Consider the following 13,220-nt stretch of genomic DNA (forward strand, 5'->3'; position numbering starts at 1 on the left):
TAAAATCACAACGTGTGACCTAAACAAACAACACAAGCAAGTAATAGTGAATTTAAAGAGGTCCTTAAGCAGAATAGTGGTTTCACACTAGGTGACAAAATTCATCTACCTATCATAAGCACCTATTCTCATGGAATTCAAACCTACAACCCCTGCAGGCTGGAGAACAGACATACTATTCAACTCAGGCTAGTGAGTAGCAGCACAAAACCAAAGAACTTAGTTTTTCTTTAAAATATAAACTCCCTCCATTCCAATAAAAAGCTGACTATTAGGGAATCCACTGTGTGTCAAACCCATTATGTTTATCATTCTTCTGCATACTATTTCTCTCAATGTATAGTATGATCAAGATTTCTAACCAGAGCCTGTATCATATTTTCCCTTTAAAGGATTTATTTAATAAGAATGCTCCAAATTTAATAACATTATTGACTTTCATTGATTATATTCAAATCCTTATCCAGAAAATCAAGTTCAGGTGTACTCCTTCCACATCCTCCAAAGTAGAGTACCTAGGTTAAAAGTACTTCTGAATATACTGGTCATATTCTAAGGAAGTTCAATTTACAGCCATTCTGAAAACACATTTATAAAATCGTTGTAGTGCATTTGTTTATCTTGTCAAATTTATCTGTCTAAGATAAATTTGGCCCATGAACTTTACCTGAAGTCTACCAAGTTCTTCGCTCATGCAGTTCAAAATATTTTGGACAAACTAATCTACCTGCAGAGAAGAGGATTCCAAAAAGTAGAATTACGTTAGATTAGTTAAAGCCCTATAGGAAAACTCCACTTCATGGTGTGCAAGCTGAGCATGAAGTGGACACTAGTCATAAGACTTTGGGGCAGATATCTTGTTACAGAAATGCTTTCAGATGTGAACATTTGTTCATGAAACCTACAGAAGAATTATTTCAACCCTAATTACAATCAAAAACTGAAATGGATTATTATATTAAAAAATCTGAAAAACTATCATATTTAACTGTGCTAAACAGATGCATTTTCTTTAAAAAAAAATTATTCATAAATATAGCCCTTTATATTTTCAATTATAATATCCTAACAGTATTAATTGGTCTCAGAATCAAGATAACAGCCACTTCCTGAATATATCTAGATGCATTTGAATTTCTACAGGGTTGTTCTTAGTTCATATTAATAATGCTAGACAAGATATACTGATAAATATTTTTAACTTAGGTGAACTGAAATTAATGTTTTATCTTTACTATAATTATGTGTTTCCTTTAAATTAGATTCAACAAGAAAAGAAAATATTAAATACTTTGACAAACTCCACAATTACTGAAGAATCCAATATCTTTTTCTGAGCATATCATTTCTATCAAATATACTGAAACGGTAGGTTCAGCATGGTCCATGTGCCCATTTTTAAAACCATCAGGTTAATTTTGTTTGTATTACCTCTGATCAGAGGTGTAGCTGGAGAGGGGGGGAGGGAAGCAGTCTGCCCTGGGCAGCACTTTGAACCTTTTTGAACTTTTGCAGTTAATTCTAAAATAAATACAGTCTCGAGAACTCTTTTCCAAATATTGTAATACTACTGTGAATTTTCCTCACAATTGCTGTAAGTATTGTTAATTGTGAGAGGAGTTTTTCTAAATAAAATTTATTAAGAATTATCTACATTACTATGAAATAGACTTTGCCAATGTCATTGACGATTTTGCTAACAGAAAAGCAAGAAAAATAACATTTTAGAATGTTGAAATTAAAGTTTCACTTCAAAAACTAAACATAGCATTTTCATTTATTTCCCTATACGTCGTTTTGACTTTTTGTAGTATTTTTGGTGTGTATTGAGAGGGGCAGCAAAAGCTCTAGCTACACCACTGCCTCTGATTGATGTGAGATGAAAGTATGAAGCATAGCACATAATAAATATCTTGCTTTTCATTTATGAAATAACTGTATGCTAATATTTTTTTTAGAAATAAATTGGCTTCATTGGCAGGTGTTACATACTACATACACCACAGTCAATGACAACTAACCGAAGCAGGAATCACAAGAACTAGCAAGTCAAAAGTGAGTTTAAAATTTCAACTTTTCTAAAGCAAGTAAAAATTAATATTCCAAAATCAGTTTACCATCTCATAGCAAAAGATCCTGTGCCTTAAAAAAGCATGGAATAATTTTATAGTAGGATGCACTCCTTTAACTAATGTTTATAACTCAAATATTAATAACACTTGATGGTGTAATTTTTTAAATGAATACAATATAAAAAATTTGAAAAACTACAGTAAGATAACTAGACAGTGTTTTGGAAGCATGATTATTTTATTACTGCCATCTCAAATGAACATTTTTATCATTCAATCCATAAACAGAAAACATACAGAGTTATTTGCTGTCTGTACAGTAGATGTATACCATCCTCTTAATAAAGATATTTTTAACAGTTTACAAATATTAATAACATTGTACCACCTTTGACCATAATCCACTTCAATACACAGTGGAAGACTTTCCACTAATTTCTGGTAAAAAGTTGGTGGTATTGTGTTCTATTCCTCCTTTAAATCATTATCAAGTTCACTATTGATGATCACCTTGGCCCTAACCCAATTCAGAATTCATTCCAATTCATCTAGAGATATTCTACTACATCTCAATTTGAAACTGTGATAGACTGGCCAAAGTTATGTTGTTATCCTCAAACCATGTTTGAATAGAATTACATCAGAACTTTGTAGTGTTTGGATTAACAATGCTGTTTACAGTCAATGCTCTGAGCTGAGATAATGCATCACAATGTATAAAGGCTATTACCATAAAACTGTTGTGTGTGAGAATTGATGTTCTTCACAAATTGTTCAGAAAATTCATATGGAACCTAGTGATAATGGTTCTATGCACTACAAACCAGTAAATGTAATCCACAGCACAAAATGCAATACCACATCATTATAATGTTCCCCTTCAAGCTTCATCATTGGGACAGCACACTCAATAGATGAAAAACACTTAAATACAGTTGCTGTTAATAAAGATAGCATGCAGCTCTCTACATTCCCTGGAAATATGCAATTAATCATATTTCCAAACAAAGATTCAACTATGAAACAAAGTTAGAAAGTTTGAGAAATAGAGAAAAGGTAAAAACATTACATTTAACTTTGGAGCCATGCAACAAAATAGTCCTCAACATAAAAGACAAAAGAAAGTGAGGGAAAAAAAAATAGAAAGTTAGTGGCAACATACAAGTAGCTAGCTCACTGACCTTATAATAATAATAAAAATTATTTTTTTATTAATGATTGTTGCTACTATTATCGTATTATTTTTTTGGGGGGGGGATTACATTCTCAGCAACAAATTAAGATACCCATGTCAGCCAAACAGCTGCTTCTAAATTGAAGCCAATTTCTATACCTGCCTTCTCAATACTTGGTTCATTTTTTCACACATAAGATGTCACATTTTTTTTTTATAGATAAGTAAAAGCAGCCTAAGAATAACTACTTACATCTACTGAATAATATGTAATCTGTAGCAATGTATAACATTTTACTTTCCTCTTCCTTCTTTACAACCTTCCTCCCATATTTTCGTTTAACTACACCAAAACTGTCAGAGGAACCGATGTCAGAAACAACTATATTTAAAATTTCACATAAAATAGAATATAAAATTGAATGATGAGCTGCAGAGAATTTTAGAATGTATGCCATCCTACTATAATCTCACCCCCCCACACACCAGTTCATTTATCTCAATAAATTGAAATTGTCAGGAGACGAAGCATAAAGAACTTATTCAAAATTTGACTAAAATCAGTTAAATGGTGAGACCTGTACACAATTACCTTCTGTCTATAGAAAAATTGATCCCTTCTTTCATTTTTCAAGATGGGACTAAATTTTTCAGAGAAATAAGCTACATGAAAACTACAGTGAAACTATAATTGGCAGGGAAACTAAAATTGAAAAGGTCGAGTGTAAGAGAGAGAAACTTATGCAGTGAACGTATATTTGTTGATCTTTTTTGCAGAATAATTTGAAGAATAGAGTGGATAAAAATCGGCGTAGGACTACTGAAATTAGCAGAATGTATATCGGTTCTAAAGCTGGTAGAAGAACTAAAGGAAATCTGCAATTTTTGTATACTAATGCAAGAAGCATTTGAAATAAGAGGGAAGAATTTTTGGCATTAGCCAGTGCAATCTCACCAACAGTTGTAGGCATTAGTGAAATTTGGCTGCCAGCAGAAAATGTGGTTACAGGAATTGAATGTGAATGGTACAGTATTTTCGGGGAAGATAGAGAAGACAGAACGAGGGGAGGAGTATTGTTGATGATAGCTGATGAGTTGCAGCCAAAGAAAGTGATATATTAAGAGGATAACTGTTTGAATGATAGTTCATTTGAGGCAGTCTGGTGTGAAATAGTGGCCAATGCAACCAAATATGCAGTTGGTTGCAGCTGAGTGCAGGATTAGTGATTATTATGGGAGATTTTAATTATGGTGATATCAACTGGAAGGAGGAAATATCACATGGCAAAAAGGAAATGGAATTCATACACCTTCTAAGAGATAATTACTTGAAACAGCACATAATTGAAGGGACTCGTGGTGTGAGAAGTGTTGGATCTGGTCATAGTTCAGAGGACATATGCATAAGTAAGGTGTCCTCGTTACCTCCAATTGGTGAGAGCGATCATGTGGTATTGACTTGGAAGGTTGCAAATTTGTGGATTTCTCTCTTAAGGGGGATATATATATATATATATATATATATATATATGGAACTATAGGTTAGGTAATTATAACAAGCTTCGGAGTGAGCTTAGAGCCATCCCATGGCAGAACATATTGCTGGGATATAATCAGCAGGTGTCTGAAGGCAATATCACAATGTATTCCTATGATCAGGAAGACAAACAAGGTAGGCATTAGATGGATAAGTAGTAGTATCAGGCTTGATCTGCAAAAAAAGAAAATGTTATGGAGAATTTACAAGGAGAAAGGCAATCAGTACATGGCTCAAGCTAGGAAGGTTACCAGCATAGTAAAAAAAAGCTAAATCAGATTATGAGAAGACCTTAGCCAAGGTGATCAAGGGTAATCCCAAAGAGTTCTTCCGCTATGTGGCAAGTAAAAGGAAGAATGACTTTGGAAGGATAACCTTAGTGGGTGCTGATGGTATTGAGTTGACCAATTCAGATGTAAGAGTAGAGTTACTGAGTGATCACTTTTCAAAAGTCTATCACCCAAGTGAGGATATCTCTGTATCTATAGCAATAACTAATGTGAGAATTTAAGTTAAGAAATCAAAGGTACTTAGTATATTGCAGAATTTAAATGCAAACACTGCTGTAGGTTTAGATGGAATATCAGCTTGGGTGTTGCGTGAATGTGCAAAGAAATTGTCAAAGCTTCTTACTTGGATATTTAACTTAAGTTTGAACTCTGGAATAGTCCCTAGGGAGTGGAAGGAAGGTAAAGTTGTTCCTTTGCATAAAAGTGGCTCTAAGACTGCAGCAGTTAATTACAGACCAATCACCAACTCAGGATTGGTGATAAAAGTATTGGAAAAGTTGGTTAAGGACAGAATTCAAGAATGGGTGGATCAGAATATGATACTCTATAGGGATCAACATGGTTTTCTTAAAGGTCGATCCTGCCTTAGCAATTTATTAACTTTTTACAATAGAATGACATCTGAGTTGGATAGGGGAATGGCTACACAGTGATAATTCCGGATTTTGCTAAGGCTTTTGACAGGATACCACATGGAATACTGTTGCACAAATTAGAACAGATAGGGATGAATACTAAACTGGTGATATGGATAAGAGAATGGTTCATGGAGGGATACCAGAAAGTAGCGTATGGAGGAGCAGAGTCCAAGATGAGGCAGGTGACCAGTGGTGACCCTCAGGGCTCTGTGCTTGGGCCATTGTTGTTTAATTTGTGCATAAATGATATAGGAAATGGCTTGAAGGGAAATATTCAGTTGTTTGCTGATGATGCAAAGTTGGGTAGCACAATAAAAATTCAAGCTGATGTTGAGAGTTTGCAGGATGATTTAAATTAGCTGGCAAATTGGGCAAACAGTAGTGGATGTCAGTTCAATGTGGAAAAGTTAAAGTTATGCATTTTGGGATTAAAAGATTACCAGCTGTGTACGACATTGATGGAATGGTACTCAAAGAGATTGATGAGGCTAGGGACTTGGGGGTGTTGGTGGATAGGGAGATGAAGTTCAGAGGGCACATTGCTAAGGTGTCCAACGATTGCACATAGGATTACTTAGTTATTGAAGAACACACTAACATCCAGAGATAAAGAGGTTATTATTCCCCTTTGTAAGGCGTTGATACTTCCACATTTGGATTACTGGGATCAAGTCTGGTCACCTGGATTCTTTGGAGATGAGGAGGTTGTGGAGAGGGTTCAGAGGAGAGTGACTAAGTTGGTGAGTGATGTAAAAAATGCTCACTACACTATTGAGTGCTTGTGGATTGCAGAGGTTGGTTGATAGGCAGAAAAAAGGGGATATGATAGAAACATTTAAATTACTAAAAGGCTTTTATAAGATTGATGCAGGGGAAATATTTCAGCTGTGTGATAGTGATGGAAGAACAAGATGTCATCTTTGGAAATTAAGGAAAAGTGTGGTTAACAAGCATGTGAGAACTACATTTTTCGCTTGGAGGTGGTGAATGAGTGGAATGCATTGCCTGACTCAGTTGTGAGTTCTTCATCTGTAAATGAATTTAAGAAGAGGTATGATAGATATTGTTTTGATAGTTGGGGTCTCCCACGATGAGTCTACTGATTCCATGGAGATACCCATAATAATAATTTTATGCTCCCTGATTTTACATGTTCCATACGTTTTTTACATAGTCTAATTATGTTTAGATATATTTACAAGATTTCTTATTTAAGTTGCTTATTATCGCTTAAAACTTGCCTTTTTTTTTTTTTGTTAATTTTGTTCTGTTAAAACAAATATCTAAATCAATTACTGTACCCAACATTTATTTTTTTTAAGGAAGATGAATGATACAAGCAAATTGTAGTAAAAATTGTGAATTTATTATGGTATGGAGTTTCAAAATGATATTAGAATATAAAGAAACTTACTGTGTGGCATCATATGTATAAGTGATTATAACAACAGTGAATATGGCAACAAAAAGAATTCAAAATATTTTTACACATCTTGATATGATTGAATCACTCTTCTTTTAAGAAAGAAGTAGAAACTTTTGAAATTTTAATAAAATATTGTGAATCTAATATATTTCACGGTTTCACTTAAAGATCAAAAGTAAGTAACAGGAGGGAGACCTTCACATCACCTTAAGTTACTTGTACCTAATGTCCAATCCTCACCTTCATGTGATGCACCCTGTTAGTGGGTACCTGCTGGGTACTGAACAAACAAGGATGGGCTGGCAATTTGGGGTTGACCAACCAACTGTACTCTCTCTTGGCACAGCATTGTGAGCTTTCATTCCAGATGGGCCATCGCCTGATTAACTAAGACCCCTGCTGTTTCCATCAGGGAACTAGGGAAAACAGAAAAGTATGCTGCTGGAACATCTAGAAGAAGAAAAAGCACAAATCCAACGTCAGAAGAAATTAAGATAAAAACCATCAATACAAGGATAGATCAATGGAAAGGAAACTGAAACTGCAGAATAAATGGAAGGTATCATGTGGACATAATTTACATTACTGAGACAAAGAAGACAAAAACAGGTGAGATCATACTAAATAATAAGTATAGTATGTTATACAATACTTATTTGGAAATAATGACCAAGGAACGGAAGGAGTAGTGATAGCATTCAACATCAAACATGAAGATAAACTCCTATATTGGAAGGTAGTTTCAAGTAGTTACGTGGACAAATTTCAAAATGGGAAAATGGATAATGAAACTTACCGGTGTCACAGAAGATTCTGCCAAGGAAGAAATGGAACAATATTTTGACTTGTTAGGGCAGGCAGCTGACAAAGAAAATGAAAATATGGTCCTTGTTGGAGATCTAAACAGCAGAGTAGGAAATGAATCCCACCAGGCATATAGAAACGTTGGGGAAAATGTGGAGAAAAGGAATGCTAATAATGATGGTAAGTTTTGTATTTACTCAAAAATAACTCGCCCTTGTGTATATCTCGCACCCGATTATACATTACGAAAAAATAAATTTAAAAATTTCACATATTGTTCGCACACAAAAAAAGTTTAAAACTTTAAGAAATGGATAGTGAATATTGTTCTGGCAGTTTCAGATATTTTGGAATTCGGTTGAAGAGAATCAGCATTTCAACTCAACAATCATCAACTTGCCTTTGTCATTGAGTCGCACAATCTTTTGTTAACACTGCACCAATCATATGCGTAGAGACTGGAGCAACCAGTAGAGAAAATGTGGGAGTAAGAGCATTGACTTCTTCTCGATCTTGGATTGTGCAGGGGTGGATTAAGATTAAGAGAGCATCATTAGAATTGTTGTGCAACTGGATTTTGAGAGCTTTGGACATGATTTTGCCAGAAATAATTTAATTACAGAAGCACTGTTGCTAAAAGATAGAAATATATCTCGTGATGAAGGCGAGTGGCCAATCAAAAAATAGTGTTGATAATTAACATTTAAATACGAACTAATAAAAACCGTGGCATTCGCATTAGCGAAAAGTTCGGATTAGTGAATTTCCCCCCAAGAGACAACAATAACTAGCGTTTAAGAAAAAATAATCAGATTCTAATGGTACATCAATTTAATTCTGTAAATAAATTAACTGATAGAAAAAAAGCTACTGTAATGTAAAACAAAAACAGTACACAAGCTTATTTTAGTAAAAAATTTAATTTGTATGTACCTGTATTGTTGAGGATTCTGATTTAATAAAATTGCATAGTTCAGTACGTAACTTAATTTGCGTAAAAAATATCACTTTCTTGTACACAATAAAAAAGTTTCACAAAATAACACAAAAAAAGTTTTTTTATTTCTTTGTAAAAAAGTCACTGGTTTTCTTTTGCTTCTTGGAAGCTAAACTTTTTTCGAATGCTTCTTCTCGGAGCTGCATTAACAACAAAATTTTGTGGAATGGCGTATTCCACATATCGTAGAATAAAATAAGAAGTAAAATTTTACTTCTTATTTTATTCTTATTATTTTATTCTATATTTAGTCTATATTAATATAGACTCTTATCTTTACCTCTTGATTATTCTTAATTATACTAAAACTTTATGTTCAATCTTAATTCTCTTAACTTCAATATCTCTCTTTGCCGATCTATACTTACAAGAATGATGCTAGTGGTTTGTGGGACAAAGGAATTACTAATGGCGGATACCTATTCCTTTGTCTCACACTGGTTCTAATTCCTTTTTTGGATTCAGGGAAAATTTACTTTTCACTGCACCACCCCGAATCCTAGATTAACAGATAGTGTAGAATCGAGGAACCAGAACGCAGTTTAGCATACAATCTTATGTTACTAAGAGTTACATTTGCAGTCGTAGCCTTTCTATAATTTAATCTCCCACTGTGGTCCGTAATTTATGAGCAAGTGCAACAGAGAAGAATATCAGGCAAGTCATCAGTTAAACAAAAGAAACAAAACATTTAATTCAATTGAAACATTATACATTCTATGAATTCACTCTTAATATTTAATCTACAATTGCTAATGAATGAGCACTAATTTACTTAGATACTCAATATCTATCTTAGCATGCATGACAAAGAACTTCAGTTAAGGCTTACAAAAAAATCACACTTATTCATTAATACTAAGGACAATTATTAAATGAATTATCTGGATTATCTCTTTCACCCAGCAATTTATAAGTACTTACACTTAAGCAGCTTAGCAATTCACGATACTCTATAATATCACATATAAAATGAAGGATTCTCAGCTTAGTAATATTTTAGTGAAATTTACAAGAGTCTAATATATTCTGGTACATCAATAAATGATTCAAATTTGCAAGCCCGTGGTTAAGTCTGAAGAAAACTTAAATTAATTTCATTTTTGTTTAACTCAGAACTTAACAGTATCATTCTACTTAGCACATTCTACACACATATTAAAACTGTCAGCTGCCTCTTCATGTTTTACTTTTTTTTCTTCGAGTTCTTCATGGTCATCATCGTCTTCTAATTCATTCTGTAGCATCATATTTATAATTTCAGCGCCTGATTTGATTTTGAATTCACTTTCGTTCTACCTGTAATCCATTCCGTAACATCTGTTTGTGAAATTTCAACATTTATATTTTTAACCAAATTATGCACGTTTTGAATTTCCTGTTTTTGTGTATATTTGTGATTCATGCCGACAATACAGTACGTACTGTACAGTATAAAAATGCAAATGTGAACACACAATAAATCAAAATAGGCCTCCAGTATAACCGTGCAATTGACAGTATGAAAAAAAATACCGTACCGTAATAATAATAAAATAAATAATAATAGTTAAAATAATAATTATTAAATAAAAATAATAGTACACAAAATAATAATATGTAATAAATAAAACCTTTTTTTCTTTCAAACTGCAGTTCGGATTACTGGAGGGTTCGGACTAAAGAGGTTCTGATTAGCGAGATACCACTGTACATTCATTTTATAAATGAGTATTTATACATTCAGGCATCCAGCACGTGCTTCATCTTTGATGGACTTATGACCACGTTTAAACTTATTTATCCAAAAAAAAAAATAGTCTTTAATGCTGGTGTCCCCCATGAACTGCATCTAACTCAGCATTGATTTACATGGCCATCCACTTCTTCAAATAACAGTATTTTAGCAGTGCACAAAACTCGTTTTTCTCCATTTTTATGAAAAATGCAAACATGGCCATTTTAAATGTGTGCCAAATGAGAACTACACATCGCATGCAGCTAAAATTTTGCGAGGGATCGTGAAAAAGATGACACGTGCCAACACTGGTATGAATGAACAAATTGGGTTGCTGTCTATTGGAAATTATATAAGACAAGCTATATTACAGGTGTGTATACTCTAGATCAGGAGTCAGCAGCGCAGAACCCTCAGTGATTTTTTAGTGCGCCCACAGAGAAATTATTATAAACTGTTTTTTTTTTTAGTGCTATTAAGACGAGAGACGACTGGTCATAAGTAGAGTGAGTTGTCGACGTCATCTAGTTATCAATGCGACCACTCTCACTACCCTTCACACCACTTCTAAAAATTGTTAGAACCCTATTTGTTTTTTAGTATGTGTGTTTGCTGAATCACTCCTGCTATCAGTGTAAATATAAAATACTTTGTTTACAAAGATATTTTTAATCCTTTATAATGGATAAACGTGAAAGGAAAAGAACGTACAATTTTAATGAGGACTGGGAGGAAGAGTACTGCTTTATCAATCTTAATGGCAAATGTATTTGTTTATTATGCAATAATAGTGTGGCTATTTCTAAAAAAAGTAATACATAAAGACATTTCAAAACCATTCATGACAATTTTAATTTTGACTATCCAGTGAAATTCAAAATCAGAAAAAAAAAAAAAATTTTATCTTTCAAATCATCATCAAATTCCTGCCATGTACCCTCAAGGGGTGTACAGGATATGATAGTACTACAAGAAAAAAATGACATCATTACTAACTTCCCATTTACAATTTTCCTCCAAATCAGTCCGTTACTTGTCAAGACTCCAACATTATCAGATCTTATATTTCTATCGTCTAAAGCACTTTGTACTATATCAATCCACCTATATCATGGTCTTCCTCTGGGTCGTTTTGTTACCAACCTGGCAGAGAACACTTGTTTTGCTAATCTTTCTTCGCCCATTCTGTTTAAGTGACCATACCACATGAGATTAGCTCTGCTAAAGCATTCCTGGATGCTGACAATGTCAAGTTCTTTCCTAATATCCTTGTTTTTAATATGATATTGCCATTGATGCTATCTGTTTACGCCTATAATCTTTCTCAGGACTCTCATATCTGTGGTCTCTAGTCTTTGGTCAAGTGTTTTACTGCTGACCCAACTCAGATCCATAAGTTAAAACCGATTTGAACACTGTCTTGTATACAGCTAATTTAGTGTTCTGACTAATATCTCTCTTATTCCATATGAATTAATGCAACTGACTTCCCACCATACCAGCTTTGCTGATTCTGTTGTCAATTTCTATATTTAATTTACCATCTTCACTAAAAATCGTGCATAAGTAGCTGAAATGTTTTACTTGTTCCAGAGGTTCTCCATTCACAACACAGTTGACATTTTCAATGATTCTGCCTATTTTCATTGTCTTTGTCTTTTTAATGCTGACTTTCATATCATATCTATTACAACAGTTACTCAATTTAATCAGGGAATCTTGCAAACTTGTAGCGGATTTATTTAGAAGTATAACATCGTCCACATAAAGCAAAGACCTGACATTAACTTCTCCAATTCTGATATCATGTTTAATACCACTTTCCTTCATAATGTGATCCACATAGATAATGAATAACAGAGGGGATAATGTACATACTTGTCTCACACCAGATTTAACATTAAACCATTTTCCTGTACTTCAATTCTAACTGCTGACTTACAGCTCAAATAAAGACTATGTATTGCTTGATATAATGCCCCATTGACACCATATACCTGTAGCGTTGAACAGCTTCTCTCTTGGCACCTAGTCATATGCCTTTTCCAGATCGACAGAACTTAAATACAGATCTTTGTTACATTCCCATGCTTTCTCAACTATTTGTCGTAAAGTGAAGATCTGATCCTGACAGCCTCTATTTGGCCTGAATCCAGCTTGTTCTTCATCAAGCTTTTCTTCCGCAATTCTTCTCAACTTTTTCTCAAGTACACTTGCATAGATCTTGCCAGGAACACTCAGTAGGGAAATACCTCTGTAATTCTCACATTCAGTTTTATTTCCCTTTTTATATATGAGTACTATTAGAGCTCTACTCCACTCATCAGGAATTCATCCCTTTGTCCAGGCTTTCTGAACTATGCAGTGCAGCCACTGTAAGACTCTTATACCACCATACTTCAGCATTTCTGGTCGAATATCATCTACTCCTGCTGCCTTTCCACATTTCAAGCCTTTGATGGCTTTTTCTACTTCAAGTATGGATATGTATTCCTGACTGCATGCCTGGTCAGTGTTTTTTATCACTGTGCTGTCATCACTGCTTGTTTCATTTAGCAGTTTTTC

At 33.9% G+C, this 13,220-nt stretch overlaps 1 protein-coding gene across 4 annotated transcripts in view; it reads right to left on the reverse strand.

Annotated features, from left to right (window-relative positions):
* LOC150109078 (uncharacterized) overlaps positions 1-13,220 on the reverse strand; it is a 324,345-nt gene that overhangs the window by 108,728 nt on the left and 202,397 nt on the right. The gene's annotated exons all lie outside the window — the stretch shown is intronic.

The sequence above is a fragment of the Typopeltis vanoorti genome, chromosome 2 (assembly GCF_054136105.1).
Source record: "Typopeltis vanoorti isolate ZY-2024b chromosome 2, IOZ_Tvanoo_1.0, whole genome shotgun sequence".
NCBI classification, from domain to species: domain Eukaryota; kingdom Metazoa; phylum Arthropoda; class Arachnida; order Uropygi; family Thelyphonidae; genus Typopeltis; species Typopeltis vanoorti.